Raw genomic sequence first — 13,071 nt, 5'->3', positions numbered from 1 at the left:
TTATATTATTATTATTATTATTATTTTTATTACTTTGGATTCATATCTTAGTTCCTAGAAATATGTGCCAGGTATTTGCCTATGTGTTCCTTGCTCCATCCCTCTATACATGTTATTGATGTCATCATTTCGGGTGGAAGGACTGCTTTCAGGGATCGTGCTCCCTTAAAGTGGGTTTCCAGCCAAAATTAAAACAACAATAACAACAAAAAAATACTTACCAAAGGAAAGGGAAGGCTCTGGGTACTATAGAGGAGGTCGTTATTGGCCACCTTAACCGACTTAAGTCAGGAATGTGTACAAGGCTTAAAGGGTTTCAGCCTTATTTGCCAACAGTGGATAAAAATAGGGAAAAGGGTAATTTTTATGGTCTTAAACAAAATACTAAGTATAACAAGTATAACACAGAGAGGAAAGAAAGCAAAGACACACACGAAAAAATTAGAAAACAACATAAATTAAATCCTCACTGACTGCCTGGCCTGCTAAGAGTCCTCAGCACTCGGCAGTTGAAGAGATGGACTAGTGGAAATTTGCCTCATCAGTGAGTTTTCAAGGGGAATAGGGGTAAAAGAGTCCAACTATCATTGTGTCAGTGGCTGTAACTAAATTATTAACACCTGTCAAATTGACACAGAGTTGATACCCAATCCTTCATATATTGATTGCCAATTTAAGGCATAATCAGATGCAGGATGGGATGATGAATATTTACAGGCAAAACATATTCCATCTCTAGTATACATTTCACCATATGCTTGAGTTAAAGTAGTGACATGACGGAAGTGGAAGACTAATATAAAACATTAAAACATAAATGTAATGCAATATGAACTTGCACAGGTGTAAAACTGCTATACATTCCTCAGTAAAGCTTTGCCAAAATAAATGAACAATCTTACCATCACCCATAGAGCAAATTCACAAAACACTATCCCTAAACATAAAATATAAACAAAGAATATGATGCCTCCAAAGATAATCAATGTCCCCATCTTTAATTTAAGCATTTACACAACAAAATTTCCATTTAAAAAAAAACTAGATGCACTTATAGTTGCCTTACCAAAATCTGGGGAAACCCCAACCCAGCTTGGTAATTATTGTTCCATTTTTCTGTTAAATTCAGATGCTAAAATACATTCTAAAACTTTTGGTATATGTAAAATTCCTTTAGTAGTGTATTACATTTTTCTTGCATGGCGGAATAAGGTATGGTTTATTTTCCAATTCAGATTGTATATGATTATGTTGAATCCTGTGCTTGTCCACCATTTGAAAGTCCTATTCTCGAGGCTTAGTAAAAGATTATGTTTTGACAGATAGGAGTAAGCAGTAAATTATTAGGAGAGGAAGTTGTAGAACTCTTAACTTAGGGCCTGTTCAGACTGTCAGCGTTTGTAGAACGCGTATAAATTCAAAGAAACGCAAGTTGAAAAACGCATGCGTTTTTCTTGCGTTTGAATGCGTTTTCTATTGCGTTTTGCACAAACACGTGACCCAGGGGAAAAAAAAGAATTATAGGAACCGCAGAGGAAAATGTACGCTAAAAACGCAATAGTTTTTGATACGCGTCCATAGACTTTCATTGCGACCGTTTCTATGCGTGACGCACAGAACTACGTGCAGCAATGCGGATGAGAAACGTATGCGTCTCATACGCATACATGTGAACTAGCCCATTCAAAAGCATTAGGAGCCGTTTCTATGCGTTTTTGGTACCCGTCCATGTTCCCTGAAAACGGCTAGGAACGCGCATAGTCTGAACAGGCCCTTTAGTCCATATTTTTGGAGATTCAAATTAAATTTTGTATGCAGTACATTCTTGTGTATTAGGTTTAGGAGTTCACAGAGCCACAACAGGTTTGTTAAACTATAGGGTATCAGTAAAGAGTCTTCAAATGTTATATACTGTATATACTTGAGTATAAGTCTAAAAATGTAGGTCTGATTCACTTCATAAAAGTATAGGGGTCGGCTTATACACGAGTCACGGGCAACACTGAGTTATGTGTGTACTAATAGTGACATTCCCATTTGCAGCAATTTACCCAGTGGTAAGTGATACTTTGAGGAAAAGAAATGCCAAGAAAACACAGGTCTGAAAGTCTTGACCACAACAATTAACAAGGAAAGGGGCGGGGGGGATGGATTTGGGCTGCATAAAAATGAATAATGCATAAAAGGTGATACAGGAGCGCAAAAAGCACAACGTTTCGGGCCAATGCCCTTTGTCAAGTGCTCCATTGTCAAGAGCACTTGACAAAGGGCATTAGCCCGAAATGTTGTGCTTTTTGTGCTGCTGTATCACCACTTCTAAAAGAAAAATAAAAAGTGTTGAAAACTTCACTAAGAAGGGTCGAGTCTAGATGTGGATTGCATGTGTATAGATGGTATTCAATGGGAGGCTTGATGAACCTCCTACCTTGATCTGTGACTCCCCGTGACACATTGACTAAAGCCTGAGGCCCGCAGACACCTTTTGTGTTGTGTTGGACAGCTAATAACTCTCCCATACAACTAATAACCCTCCCTGGTGGGCAACTAATAACCCCCCGATGGTGCATAATCTTAAGCTCCCCATGACAAAAATGGGCTACCCGCTATGCAAACTGCATCTACAAATAGCGGACCATTCACTTCTGCTATTAGTTTCTGCAGTTTGCAGTTGTCATGCTTTTTGAAGCTACTTAAACAAAATCACCACTGAAAACACTTGAATAGTTTTGGCAATTGAGGCAGAAAAAATGCCACATCTCCTAGCCAGGAATGTATGTAGCAGAGTTCTTTTTTCTATCAAATCTGCTCTTAATAAAGTATCCCTTAAGCTCTTGCCTTTTCTATATACAAATCATTAGTATGATTAAAAAAATGTTTGCATTATCCCATTAGCAGCTTTAATAAAGCTGTCTCATTTGAGATAAGTGCACTGCTTTTGACCTCAGTCGGCAGAACTCGTTGTGCTGTAAATTGTTGGAATGCTGTGATTTTTCTCTACTAACAGAAAATATAGAAGCTGAAAGCAGAAGTCCTCTGTCATTGACTCACATTGCCCCCTAGTGACAAGTGGCCATAAATAAACATTACAGCAGTACTAATTAGAAGCAGGGAAACGCAACAAATAAGAAATAAAAAAAATGCTAAAATAAATTGGCCTGGAGCACTTGCAAGCCTCTAAATAAATTGTCTGCTAAAGGGTTAAACAGGGTCAGTAGTCATCAGTTACCACCCATTTCTGAATGTCTGTCTATCTAGAGCTGCATGACTATCATAAGCGGGAACAAACATTACTTCACTGTTATTTGTTCCATCTGTCTGTATTCTCTCAGCTGTTATCTATCCAAATATTCTTCCTAAAGTACAGTGTTCAATCAAAACCTCCAACTGCTGGTGATTTACCAACTGCCAGCTAATTGACCAGTGACTTCTTGCTTTAATTGGCTCTTTTTTCTATCCCAGAGAATTTTTTACTCATCCCTGGCTGACAGAAATATACTATTATACTATTATATGAGTGTTACTGTTATAGCTGACTATTGATGTATACATAGCACAAAGTCTCATAGATAGCCTGCAGAGGTCTCACATGGGTTATGTGCCACCCAGGCTTCTTACATTCTGCAGCCTCTAATCCACCCTAGGAGTGCACATATCTCTGGCTGCAATTAATTAGCCACGTGTTCCCCTTGAAATGATCTTGGCTTGTTTACAGACAGTGTTCTGTAGTCAAGGAAGCAGGCAATTAGAAAACTGTCCATTTTTATAGCTGACAAGCACTAGACTTCTTCCGTCCGCTAGTCTGTAATGTGTTAGGATATGGCTGGGTTTGTTTTGAACACAGCATTGTTTGAAAAAAATCCACTAGACTGGTCTCCATGTACGGTATTTGAAGGGTTGTTCATTCCAGGGAGATAGCATCCACCAGCTACTCCCTGTGCACATAAAAGCTTTTCTGTTATATAGAGATACTGTTTTTTTTTCCTTTCAATGAGACCTGCACACAATCTCATTTCTAAAATATTTTCCCTATTGACATGCTTATGTTTTTGTACGCCAATATTGGATGCCAAACCATCTGGACATGAGAGATACTAGATAAATAGTTAAACTCTTTATACCCTGGCTTTTTGTCTACCCTCTCACCAACATCCGCCATATTTGTAATCCATAAGCAAGCCTAGAAATCTATTCTGATATATATTAGGAAGGTGTTCTTCTGTGTTAGTAGTATGTAGGCTCATGTAGGTGTGACCTGCCACAGACACCGACACTCTCTCCTGCAGCTCTGCAGCTCTCACTGGGGGAGCCATCATGTATGCAGTGGCTGAAGAGCTGCTTCTCGTTAGTAGCAATGTTATAGTCCACGACTGTGACCCGCACACAGTATAGCTGAAGCCCAAATTACTTCTCCCTCCAAGCTGCTTTGACTCGGAGGGGGAATTGTATTTACCGTCACTGCAAATGCAGCCAGGTGAGCCACCGATCAGCTCACACAACGCCAGGCTGACCAGCGGCGTACTGACACATAGGAACAGTAGCATGCTGGACAGTGTTCAGATCAGGAAACTGTCTGTACTACTTAGCAAATGGCATCCAACCATAGCCAAATAGCTGAATACTGAATTACTTCACCCTCCAAGTTGCTATGACTCAGAGGCAGAATAGTATTTAACACCACTGGGATATTTTGTGGCAGCATCGTGAGCCGTCATTTGGCTCACACAACGCCAAGCTGACCGGTGCCGTGCTGACACGTATGCACAATGGAATGCAGGACAGTGTTCCAATCAGGAAACTGGCTTGAATACTCAGCAAATAGCACCTAGCCATAGACGGATAGCCGAACCCCAAAATACTTCTTCCTCCAAGTTGTTATGACTCAAAAGCGGGAATAGTACTGTATTGAACACCGCTGGCAGCAGGGTGATCCATCATTCGGCTCACCCTGCGCCAAGCTGACTGGCGGCCTACTGATATGTATGCACAGTGGCATGCAGGACAATGTTCAGATCAGAAAACTGGCTGAGCTATTCAGCAAATGTCACCAAACCAAGCTGAATCCCCTGGAGGTAATAAAAGGCTACTTTTTCATGAGTACATAATACAGGGCAGTGGTTAGAGGATAGAAATCATGTCATATCCATCACTGGAGGACTTTATGTTTCCAATATAGAAATGAATGTTAAAGTGGGATAAAGCTCTGATAAAACATTCAATAAATATGTGTTTTCCTACTTTTTATCACCCATACAGTTACCATGTTCACTTTTGTGCACAAGTAATATTGTCTGTTTACTAATTCCATATTCCCAAAGTACAGTTTATCTGCTCTGGAAGCTGCCATTGCATTTGAGTGCATAACTGATTTATTTATATATTAAAAGCTATCTAATGATCAATTCTCAGATCTATCTGGTTCTACAATGTGAGCAGTTCAGTGTCAGCGCACTGTTTATAGCAGACAAATTAATGTAAACAAAAGATAATGTTATCACCTCTTCAGATGTGGCCAGAAGCTTAAGGATGTTTCCACTAAAGAACAAAGTGTTGTGTTTAACTGTTTTGATGCTGTTCTAGTATTAGTGGTAGTAAGTCTTATGCTGTAAATAATCTTTTAGAACAAAGAGGGAATACTGAGTTTCAGACCACTTTAAAGATAAGCTGCCAAATACTTGTTTATGTATGGGAGGATGATTTCCTTGCTGGAGCTGTCATGTGGAGATATGATCTGGAGCTAAGTTAGGTTTGCAAACTCTACTAGCTGCTAAATGTTTAAAATCTAAATTGGTTACTTGTGGCATTGCAAAGTAGTGGTCCAATATTATGTTGGCTATACTGACGAGTATAATAAACTTGATCTTTCCTGTTGATAGACTTACTAAGCTAGCTTACCTTAAAGGTATACTGAAGACAATATATTGCCATCAATATCTTTGCATGTTGTAGACGTACATGTATGGATATTAGGTCAGGTGGGGAACTGCACAGCAGGCATAGTGAGAAGAACAGTGTACCCATGACGTCGTTTTTCATGCACAATAATGAACTAAGTCTGACACTTTGATCCCTTCCAGCCCACACACCACGTAATTTAAAGATCATATAGGCTTATTTGAACTTGCAGCTAGGGGCCCCATTGCTGGATATAGTCAAAGTGTGGATCAAAGTGTCGGTCATAGGCTAACAATGTGATTTACAATAATCAGAAAGATTGCCTATCTAAACTGCTTATCATATTTAGCCACTAGTAACCTCGAATACAAAAACATAAAAGCAATACGAGAATCAAAGGGTTGTCAATATATATCCACCTTTATTGCAAAAACACATAAATAACACTACAGACTAGACCAACCAATTAAAATCAATTAAAAATGCCTGTTAGATGGACACATAATAAGCTCACACACAACCCACTCAGGTACTGTTACATATGTCCAGCATCTTCAAAGGGGAGGAGAGAGATTGTATAACTGTGCCAGAAGGCAGAGGAAATGCAGCACGTATGGCTTGCTGTGCGCTTATACTTGCTTGGGGAATCTCACTGGTTTCGTAGGCCGATACTTTGATTCCCTTCGGTACTGTGTTGCACCGCATAATACTGTAATTATGCCGGCACATGTGCAATGGGAGCAGAGCTATAGCACACAAGCTGCCACAGCCTTAACGCCCCCCCCCCCCCCCCCCCGCGATGGTGGCAGGTCACCTTGCTCTAGTGTGAGGTAATAGATACTCTCCCCACACACAGAAAAAAGCAAGTGCTGGGGATGGATGTGGATGATAGAAAAAATAGATTAGAAAGGGTTAACATCAATAGTCCTAAAATAATTCTAACAGCTGTAATACCCTGTCATCAATTCCTGTAAGCCAACCTTACAACAATTAGTACTATACTCCTTGAACTCCTAAGGCTGCAGGTTTCTTGGTGCACCCACTATACTGCTTTTGGGTCATCGTGATGTGAACCTAACAGTCTAGAGATTTGCATTAGAAGCCTTTTATGGGTTGTTCAGTAAGGGTCTACAGAAAAGGATGTTCAAATCAGATTTTGTAGCAGGATAACAGAGGCGCCAGGTAGAGTAAAATTAATTAAAATCGTTAAAAAGGGCGAAGTGGGTGGACTCAACTCCCTCACAGAGGCGCTATACCCAGCTCTTGACCAGACAGTGTACCCTCCAAAAATCGTTTGCCTGAAGAAGCGGGACTGTTACCCGTGAAACGCGTTGCACTTTTGGAGTTGTTATTAAATGTTACTTTAAACTGCAAGTAACTTGCCCGTTGTCCGGCCATTTCTTCCAGAAGGGAGGTGAGTCCACCCACTTCGCCCTTTTTAAAGATCTTAATTAATTTTACTCTACCTGGCGCCTCTGTTATCCTGCTACAAAATAATTTAATCCACCCCTGGTGGAGGGGTGTATCCCCACTTTTTCCCATCTACAGAGAGCGACTTCTTAGACCTGAGCGGGGTCAGGTTATAATTCTCCCCGCCTGCTCGCCCAGTGGTTGCCTTGGTGGCGACCTACCTTTGTGAGTATAATCACCTTCTTTATCAACAGATACCATTACATTAACATACTACACCATATCGGGCTCTCGGTTTCCCTCTCTTCACATTCAAATCAGATTTAGACATGTTATAAACTCATTTCTGATAAGTTGCTAACAGAGTATCCGGTTAGATCACGCATGGGCAAACTTAGCCCTCCAGCTGTTACGGGACTATAAGTCCCACAATGCATTGCAGGAGTCTGACAGCCACAGTCATGACTCATAAAGGCAAATGCATTGTGGGACTTGTAGTTCTGTAACAGCTGGAGGGCCAAGTTTGCCCATGCCTGGGTTAGATCATAATGAGCCAAAACCACAAGGATTTTAAAGGGACTAAAAGAAATTTAAAATATCCTAGCAAAAAGCGATTTTATCAGTGCAATAACAATCAACCTATAGACCCCAAAGTTAAATCGTTATAGGATCCTCCCCCACCCTCCCTGCATGGTGTGTTGCCAATCACATACTTCTTCAAAAAAAACCGCCCTCCTGCACCCTTTCCCCAGCTCCCAATCTCAAGACGTGTATTGGGAGCCAGAGGTTTTCAAGCATAAAGCTTGTGGTAGCCAAAAAGAAGAAAAGACCTGGCGCCACAGTGGAGCAGGTAAATATTACATTGCTCCCTGTGCTTACTTTACAGAAGAGGAAGAAGCCTCCATAGCTCCTGAGTGGCCCACTAGGGCTATGCAACTGTATGTTAAATATAGACGTGCCTTATTAAAACTGAAGGTATTCATAACATTTCAGCTTTATGTGAGCAAGAAGGAACTCCAATGATGCATCACTGCTGATATTCCTTTATGTCCCGAACTCCAGACACACATCCAGAGCTGCTGGTGTAGGGAGTGTCAATACATTGCAGTTTTATATCCTTATTGCCTTTTGCGCTGTTTTTTTTAAGCGATGCATTCACATTATACTTAGCTCTGCAGTTAAAACATTTGATTCACATTTTATAACTCTGTTAAAGAAGTCATACGTGTAACGTACTTGCAGGAACATTGGGTATTCTCTTAAACTTAGGTCAGCAATGTATTCTATCAGAGAGATTTGAACCAAGTGTCAGCCACCCAAAGTGACATTGTCATCAATATCTGGGTCAGGTATGGAATATTTATACTTCACTGAGTTTCCCCGATTACGTGTCTCACTACTGCAATATTAACCTCCCCATCATTAACATAGGGTCACGAAGGCCACCTGCTCATTTTGATGACTTGAGGGGTTTAAATTATCTTCATGTCGATCAAATGAAAATCTTGCTTAACAAATTATGAAGGTCGAAATACAATAGGTACACCCATAATGTTCTTATTGCAGGTAGTGCAAGTGCAGTAATGTAAATAATGTACAGAATATGGAACCAGTTGGCAAAAATGAATAATAAATGTTACAAATTTACATTTTCAAATATTACCATATTCAAAATGTATTGTTTACTATAATCAGTATATCATGAAATATATTATTTTCTAAAAAATGTAGGTAACATTAAAGTAATGTATGTTGTTTGCTGCATTTGCTGAGTTAGACACTGTATTTAGCTGTTTATTTCATTTAATTTTCTAGAATAGAATCTATAATAATAATAATAATAATCTGCCCAAGTTATGATTTTTGTGAATCATATATATATATAAGACAACAGGGTAGATGGACATTCCATATGCCAAACTAAGGATTGACAGGCAAAAGTGTATGTGGGCAATGGCAGCGGGGGATAACTCATCTTGGTCACAGAGCTCTGGAAAAATTGCGCCGGAAACTTCGGCACAGCCAGCGCCACTATAGGCCATAATAGTAATTACAGCTATAGCGGTGCTCAGTAATTTGGGCGCCATCAGAAGACAAAGCACAAATTACTTTAAAAACACTGTAATTTTGTCCGCCAGCAATAGCTGGAAGCTGAATGACATCTTTCCCCCACTATCCATGGTGACCTAGAGGGGGAATAGTAATGAACGCCACCAGGACTTTTGCAGGATCAGGGTGAGCAAATTTTCAGCTTTACCCTGTGCCCAAATCTCCCAATGGCTTAATTGTATATATGGATCCGCACACAGACTTATGTCTGCTTTGACAAAGGGGACCTGTGGATTACAATTGCCAAGGATCCTGCACCAGCAACCGCTGGATTAAGATGTGTGCATTTTTTTCATCTCTTAATTATATGCCTTTGTCACCGGCTCTGGCCAAAGAGCTACATGCCCCTCTATGTCCTCCGATACTTCCTCCTTTATCTTCTGATACTTCCTCCTTCTGCTCCTGATACTTCCTTCTGAAGGAAGAAGAAAGTATTAGGAGGATGTAGAGGGGTATGGAGTGCTACAGCCACTGGCCGCCATCAAGGTAAAAAAAAAAACACTCCAATGGCTCATGTGTTTCACTTTTGTCCACTCATCCTTGTGCCAAATAACTTTTGTAATCCATTTAAAGTGTAATGTCACTTGTATGTAACATTGCCTACTCATAGCAATTATAAGCATTGCAAAGATCCCACTAAAGGAAAGCTAATGTGAAAGGAATACAGACAGAGGATGCCATCTTCATTACCCTATAAACAAGTACTACAACTACTATTCCGATTGAGGTTAAAGTGAGATTTTCCCTGAACATTTATCAATTGGTTCTGAAATGTCAGAACTGAACAACAGCAATTTTTAATGGAAAGAACATTTGTTATAATGCAATAGTCCAATGCACCACTGAACTATAAGTGAGGAGTAATTACTAAATTGTAAGGCAGATGCTGACTTTAAAGCAATGTTTTACTCTATCTGGGTCACTGCAAATTTGCATGTTAATATTCCCCATCACAGTCCAGGAATTCAGAGGTGTATTATCTCTAAACTGAATGTATGCAAATTGGGGGGACCTTAAAGAGGAACCGTAACCAAAAATTAAACTTCATCCCAATCAGTAGCTGATACCCCCTTTCCCATGATAAATCTATTCCTCAAACAGATCATCAGCTGGCTCTGCATGGCTGATTTTGTGGTGAAACCCCTCCCACAGAGTGATGTCAGTGCCTCACAGCACTAAGGTACTGACACGACACTGTGGGAACCTTGCTGCATTGTGGTAAATAACAGTTGTTTCCAACTGCTAAAAAAAGGAAGCAGCATCTCCTCCCAGTGACATCACCTGACAGCAGTAAAATGTCCCCATGTGATGAATGTCAGAATGTAAAGAGAGGAAAGAATTTACCATGAGCAAACACTGAAATCATTTATAAATAAGTAATGTAAAAACAAAGCTTTTTTATTACATTATATTCACTGGAGTTCCTCTTAAACTGTCAAAGAAAAAAGGACAAACCACTACACCACTACGGTGGCGTAGTGGTTAGTAAGGTGGCGTAGCCTTGCAGTGCTGGGTCCCCGGTTGTAATCCCAGCCAGGTCAACATCTGCAAGGAGTTTGTATGTTCTCTCTCCATGTCTGAGTGCGTTTTCTCTGGGCACTCTGGTGTCCTCCCAAATCCCAAAAAGATACAAATAAGTTCATTAGCTTCCCCCTAAATTGGCCCTAGACTATGATACATACATATGACTATGGTAGGAACTAGATTGTGAGCCCCTCTGAGGGACAGGTTTTGATAAGACAATATACTCTGTACAGCTCTGCGTAATATGTCGGCGCTATATACATAATGAAATAAAATAAATACATCTAATGAAAAGTAATGCAGTGCCATACTGTACCTAAAGCACTGATGGTACTGTGTATTGCATGCAATTTACTTACATTTGTTTGTTGCATTTTTTTTTTTGTTTAATTCAATTACACATTTCAATAAAAATGTATTGAAACCTAAGGCAATAAGAAGTGAATTAAATGGCAATGGGAGTCAGTAAGCTGGGGTGCCCTCACTATACAGGAGGAAATACAATCAAGCTGGGGGAATAAGTGTTATTTTGTCACTGCTGCTACAAAGTACCTTGCTCCCATGTGACCCCGTTTCTTCCTGCCCAGGACACTCCCTCTTTGTCATAACAGGCTGGTCAATCAACAATGTTTATGTTCAGTACTAAAATAAGTACTATACATTCTCTATAACTCCTTGGCAATCTAATGCTAGGTACACACAATTAGATTTTCCAGCAGATTTACCATCAGATTGATTATCTCCAACATGTCCGATCTGAATTTCCAATGATTTCCGTTCATTTTTTTAATCAATTTTCCATTCACCTTTATGGGAAATAGATCAGAAAACGATCAGAAATCGATCAGATATCAGATTGGACATATTGGAAATAATCAATCTGACAGTAAATCTGCCAGCAAATCTCATTGTGCATGAGACTAGACTATCATTTCTCTACCCTTATGCTAGGTACTGAGATGTGTCACTTCATTTAAAAGTGGACTTCTTTCAGACAAATAAATAACAGTGTGGAGACTTCATTTACTGCAGAGTTGTATGTTTTCAATAAAGTTGGCTTTGAACTCAAAGTCAAGTTTGTTAATAGAAACCCCATGTGTGTGACAGAAGACTAAGAAGCTTGACCTATGTTAATAATTTATTAGTCTAAGTGAATTACATTAGAACAAAAGAAAAGAAAAAACAAAACTTTTGGCATTGTTTTAGATTAATATACACAAACATCAAAATACTGTGCTGTGGTTATACAGTTTACCCAGAGCAGGATCATCCATCAGGCAACCTAGGCAGATACCTGGGGTCTAGTGTTTGTCAAGGGGCCCACCTACCACCTGCTTTGACCTCTCTCCACTTCAGCTTACCAAAAGGACCACAAGGGAGCTCCAAATCTACTACCTTGTCTAGTACCCCAATACATCTTAATCCATTTTTGAGGTAAGCCATGGCCTCATGTGAGATAAGGACTGTAGGTTTGTTATTAAAGAGAAACTCCAGTGAAAAAAATGTGATAAAAGTGCTTCATTTTTACAATAATTATGTATAAATGATTTAGTCAGTGTTTGCCCATTGTAAAATCTTTTAAATCCCTGATTTGCATTCTGACATTTATCACATGGTGACATTTTTACTGCTGGCAGGTGATGTAGCTGCTACTTGCTTTTTTGGCAGTTGGAAACAGCTGTAAACAGCTATTTCCCACAATGCAACAAGGTTCCATCTTCCTGTCAACTCTGACCAGCCTCCCTGTCCCTGCTGAAGAGGTGCACCCCCCGAGCATGATGCTGCCACCCCCATATTTGACAGTGGGGATGGTGTGTTCAGCGTGATGTGCAGTGTTAGTTTTCTGCCACACATAGCGTTTTGCATTTTGGCCAAAAAGTTCCATTTTGGTCTCATCTGACCAGAGCACCTTCTTCCACATGGTTGCTGTGTCCCCCACATGGCTTGTGGCAAACTGCAAACGGGACTTCTTATGCTTTCTGTTAACAATGCCTTTCTTCTTGTCACTCTTCCATAAAGGCCAACTTTGTACAGTGCATGACTAATAGTTGTCCTATGGACAGAGTCTCCCACCTGAGCTGTAGATCTCTGCAGCTCGTCCAGAGTCACCATGGGCCTCTTGACTACATTTCTGAT

The 13,071-nt window shown here is 40.0% G+C and overlaps 1 protein-coding gene across 2 annotated transcripts in view; it reads right to left on the bottom strand.

The window, feature by feature from the left end:
* HTR2C (5-hydroxytryptamine receptor 2C) overlaps window positions 1-13,071 on the bottom strand; it is a 731,884-nt gene that overhangs the window by 358,229 nt on the left and 360,584 nt on the right. The gene's annotated exons all lie outside the window — the stretch shown is intronic.

The sequence above is a fragment of the Hyperolius riggenbachi genome, chromosome 8 (genome assembly GCF_040937935.1).
Source record: "Hyperolius riggenbachi isolate aHypRig1 chromosome 8, aHypRig1.pri, whole genome shotgun sequence".
Taxonomy (NCBI): domain Eukaryota; kingdom Metazoa; phylum Chordata; class Amphibia; order Anura; family Hyperoliidae; genus Hyperolius; species Hyperolius riggenbachi.
Note: the sequence above shows the minus strand (reverse complement) of the source record. Positions and strands in the feature narration are given on the sequence as shown.